Consider the following 5,700-nt stretch of genomic DNA (forward strand, 5'->3'; position numbering starts at 1 on the left):
ACATCTTTGACACGGGGAGAATCATTGTCCATGATGCTTATCATATAAACAATCTCTCTCACTGAGAGGTATAGGACCATTCTTCATAAGAATGATTTTCCTCTTATGTTATTGTTTCATCACTCCCTCTTGTTGAGAGAGACATGCTCCATTTTTTATGCAGTGAGAATGATTTTCCTCTACTAGACTATTCTCCCCAACTTGTCAACATCTTTGACACGGGGAGAATCATTGTCCATGATGCTTATCATATAAACAATCTCTCTCACTGAGAGGTATAGGAACATTCTTCATAAGAATGATTTTCCTCTTATGTTATTGTTTCATCACTCCCTCTTGTTGAGAGAGACATGCTCAATCACTTCAAGCTTGGCCTGGGACAATCTGTTTGATAATATTGGAGCCATATTGCTCTCTTCGTGTACCATGTCTTGGTAATAGATCTCACGATGCCTCCACCTATCATTATGATATCATATGAACCTAATAAAATAATCCTTCAATTAGCTTATGAAATCACGCTACTTCAGTACAAACTTCAAGGGTTGTGATATACTTTGCTTCCACAGTGCTGAGTGCAATAAATTTTTGCTTCCTGCTTGTCCAAGAAATCATAGCAAAGCTCAAACTGAATAATCCTCCAGAAGTACTGTTCTTGTCATCTGCACTCCTTTCCTAGTCACTTTGTATATCCTTGTAAATGTACATCACTGTTTGAGTTATATCTCAAACCATAACTTATTGTGCCATGACCATCATGGTCGTACTTCAACCTCGAATATATATTGATGTGTTTACTTCTCTTTGTTGGGTGTGTGTTATATTCTTTCCACGACTATATTAGGTGGGCAGACCTACCTATGGTTTTGTGCATGGGTTTCGCACATGGTTTTGGGCATGATGATTTTCTACCCATGGTATTTTGTAGATCTAGTCAAGGGAACTACGGTTATGTTCCAATCCAAGGTTAATGGATTGAGTTTTATGAATACTTCGACATGTATATATATGTATTGTAACATTGAAATGAACATAATGAAAAATAAATCTAGTAGTCCCGGTTTTGGGATCTAAGGGAAGTTCTCTATGTATTTGTTTTGTGTTTCTCTCCATTGTATATTTTCTATTTTTTAAGAATTTTTTTGCAGGTAATTTTAGTACAGGGTTAAAACCTACATTTGGTATCATAGTTGTTTCGGCTTCAAGGGGACGCCTTTGCTGCTAAGGGGTTTTTCTCGGGCATGTGGTAGACCCTGTTCAGTGGGAGATTTGCGAGATCGATTCTTGCGGTGAAATAAAATGGCGAGCAGTGGAAAGATAGAGATAGAGAAATTTAATGGTGGAAGCTCAAGATGGAGGATCTGTCGGTGGATAAATATCAGTGGATTGTAGTAGATCCAGGTAATAAACCAATGGCAGTTTCAGTAGAAAACTGGGTGAAGTTGGATCAGAAGGCAAAGAGTTCAATATGGTTGTGTATCTCAGATTCAATATTGATGAATGTATCAGGGGAAGTTATGCCTAAGGATTTGTGGGTCAAGTTAGGGACTTTATACCAATCTAATTCTTTGGTGAACAAATTGTTCCTACGTTGTATAACGTGAGGATGAAGGATGGAGACTCAGTGACAGAGCATCTAAATGTCTTTAATATTGGGGTAGGCTAGTTGTTATCAATTGATTTTCATATGAAGATAAGTGCATCGGTTTGTTGTGTTCTCTACTAGATTCATGGGATAGTCTGGTTGTTGCAATAGGTATAAATACAACTACCTTTAAGTTTAATGAAATAGTCTCATCCTTGTTGTCAGAGGAGATGAAACGGAAAAATAAGTAGAGTCGGAATGGAGATGCCTTGTCTGTATGAGGATGGTCACAGAACAAAAAAAAAATAAGTCCTCGAGTGGGAGATCTAAATCTAGAAGGAGATATAAATCTCCACGAAGACCTGTAAAGGTATGTTGGAAATGCGGAAAGGAAGGGCACTTCAAAAAGGATTGTATATCTAAAGCTCCTAAGAAAGGAAAGGGATCTAATGATGCTCCTTCTGCAAAAGGCAAAAACCACCTCAGACGAAGGTGGGTATGTGTACTTGGCTTCTTCTTCAAGTACACATATATAACATGAGGCATGGTTGATTTATTCAAGTGCATCCTTTCACTTCACTCCCCATAGGGAGTGGTTCTGTGAGTATAATAAATATAGTGGTGCTGATGTTTTCATAGGGGATGATAGGAAGGTTGGAATTTTCGGACACATAAAAGTCAAGTTGAAGTTGCAAGGTGGAAGGATTAGAACACTTCCGGGTGTTCTGCATATTCCTGCATTGGACAGAAATATGATTTTTGTAAGCAAGATGGATGATGCAGGTGTAAAAACAGTGTTCGAGAAATATACCTACAAGATGGTTTGGGGAGCACTGGTATTGAGGTAGGGAGTTCGTATTGGAACTTTGTACAAGCTTCTGGATAGTACTATTATTGATGGGTGCAAAGGTTTTGTGGTTCCTGAAAGTAGAGCAGAAAATCTAGTGGTCTCTATATAAAAGACCATGCTATGGCATCAAAAGCTTGGACATATTGGAGAGAAGGGCCTTTGAATACTTCATGGTAATGGTATGGTAGAAGGTATGTCTAATTTCTCTCTGGATTTTGGTTTTTGTGAACATTGTGTATATGGGAAGTAGAATCAGGTGAGTTTCCCCTCTAGTGCTAAGAGGGCGAAAGAGATATTAGAGCTTGTGCACAGTGATGTGTTTGGACCTGTGTCAGTTTCATTACTGGTTAAGTCTATGTACTAAATATCATTTATAGAAGACTTCTCAAGGAATACATGGATATATTTCCTCGGGGATAAATCTGAAATCTTTGACATGTTTAAAGAATTTAAAGATTTGGTGGAAAGCCAGACAAAGAAGAAAATAAAGGTGTTGAGGATAGATAATGGTAGAGAGTTCTGCAAAATATAATTTGAAGAGTTATGCAAGAAGTGTGGTATAGTACAGCATAAGACTACTCCATACACACCTTAGCGAAACAGAGTTGCGAAAAGAATGAACAGGATGTTGATGGAAAAGGCAAGAAGCATGCTCAGTGGTGTTGGGTTAGGACAGGAATTCTGGGTAGAGGCGATGGAGGATAAGTCTCCACATGAGGTATGGACTGGTAAGAAACCATCTCTTTCACATCTGAGTGTATTTGGTTTTGATGCATATGTACATGTTCCAAAGGAGAAAAGAACCAAGTTGGATAGTAAATCTGAAAGGTGCATCTTTATTGGGTATAAGAATGGTTTAAAAGGTTATAAGATTTGGAACCCAGAAATAAAGAAGGTTGTGGACAACCAAGATGTGGTCGTTAGAGAGGTGAAAGATGTTATTAAACATGAATTCCTACCAAAGGAACCTGAGAAGATAGATTTTGAGCTAAAAGAGGAAGAACCAGAAACTACAGCAGAACATGAATCAAAAGACAAAAAGTCACAAACTCCAACTATGAGAAGATCAGTTCAAGAAAAAAGGCATCCAGAAAGATATATTACATCTGATTTATGTTCAAACTTTTATTTATCTATTACGAATGATGATCCCAAAACTGTCAAAGAGGCAGTAGATTCAGAGGATGGAAAACTCTAGAAATAGGCCATGGTTGATGAAATGGCATCTTTGGATAAAATGAGGCTTGGGATCTAGTGGAGTTGCGGGCTGGAAGGAAACCCATTGGAAGCAAATGGGTGTTTAAGAAGAAAATGAATGCAGAATTCAAGGTGGAGAAATAAAAAGCTCGATCAGTAGAAAAAGGTTATTCCCGGGTGTTGGGAATTGATTTTGGTGATATTTTTTCTCTTGTTGCCAAGGTAGCTTCTATTAGATTACTTTTATTTGTTGTCGTTGCTTTTGATTTTGAGGTAGAACAGATGGATGTGAAGACATAATTTCTTCATGGGAATTCGTAAGAAGAGATCTACATGAAGCAACATGAAGGCTTTGTGATGAAGGGAAAGAAAGAACTGGTATGCAGGTTAAAAATGTATTTGTATGGGTTAAAACAGTCACCAAGGATGTGGTATCATAAATTTGATACATATATACAGGGACTTGACTTCACCAAAAGCAAAGCGGATCATTGTGTTTTTTAAATTAATTGGTGAGTGTGTTATTTATCTGGTCTTGTATGTGGATGATATGTTGCTAATTGGAAATGACAAAGAAATTATCCAAAATTTGAATACCCAATTTTCCTCCAAATTCGACATGAAGGATCTTGGTGTGGCAAACTATATTTTGGGCATGGAAATTAAATGAGATCAGAAAAAAGGAAGCTCTGGTTAAAGCAGAGGTAGTATGTCGAGACAATACTGCAGAGGTTTAATATGCAGGATAGTAAACCATGAAGGTTCCTATTCCTATAGGTGTAAAGTTATCTAATGAACAGTGTCCCAAGACACGAGAAGAGGAAGAGGACATGTCTCGTGTTCCATATGCAAGTGCAGTTGGTAGCCTGATGTATGCAATGGTCAGTACTAGACCAGACATTGCACATGCAATGGGAGTATTGAGTGGGTTTATATCAAAACCAGGGAAGGAGCATTAGACAACAATCAAGCAGTTTTTTAGGTATTTGTGTGGCACTAGTGATTATGGTATGTGCTACCAATGAAGACCAAGATTGGACAGAGTTTTGGACATTCGTGGCTTTGTTGATGTAGACTAGGCTGGAGATCTGGATCAGAGAAGATCTCAAGTGGGTATGTGTTTAACTTATTTGGAGGTACAATCAGTTAAATGAGAAAGAGACAATCTGTAGTGGCACTTTCAACTACAAAGGCAGAATACATGGCAACCACTCATGCAAGCAAGGATTCATTTTGGTTTCATATATTGTGTTCAAGTATGGGGTTAATACAACGAGCTATAAGGATAGACTATGACAGCCAAAGCACAATTTTCTTAGTAAAGAACCCTGCTTATCATTTAAAGACAGAGCACATTGATGTTCAATATCACTTTGTGAGGGATATGGTTGTGGAGAAAAATGTGTTGCTGGTAAAGGTGGACACTTTGAAGAATGTTGCAGATGTATTGACGAAGACTATGAGCACTGAGAAATTTTCTTGGTGTAGAGAAACAATGGGTGTTGCAGGGATGGACCAATGACTAAGCTCTCTTGTGACTCCTTGTGTGGAAAATAAAACAACAAGTGGGAGAATGTTGGTTGTGTGTTATATTCTTTCCACGACTATATTAGGTGCGCGGACCTACCTATGGTTTTTTGCATGGGTTTCGCATGTGGTTTTGGGCATGATGGCTTTTTTCCCCTGGTATTTTCTAGATCTTTTGAAATGAACTACGGTTATGTTCTAATCCAGGGTTAATGGATTGGGGTTTATGAATGCTTCGGCAAGTATATATATGTATTGTAAAATTGAAAGGAACATAATGAAATTTCAATCTAGTAGTCCCAGCTTTGGGATCCAGGGGAAATCTTTGTGTATTTGTTTTGTGTTTCTCGCCATTGTATATTTTTTGTTTTTTAAGAATTCGTTTTTTGTACAGGGTTAAAACCTAAACTCATGATCCATCATCTTGGCTACAATCAAGTTACACTAATTGGGTGTTCTTTCTAAAACAGATTCTACCATGGAAATCTTGGTTTCTCCCTCTGCCATTGATGTTATTAAAGTGCATCAGTTATCTACTCAA

The sequence above is a fragment of the Pinus tabuliformis genome, chromosome 8, assembly GCF_031772625.1.
Source record: "Pinus tabuliformis cultivar Carrire ecotype Pingquan chromosome 8, CPIR1, whole genome shotgun sequence".
Taxonomy (NCBI): Eukaryota; Viridiplantae; Streptophyta; class Pinopsida; order Pinales; family Pinaceae; genus Pinus; species Pinus tabuliformis.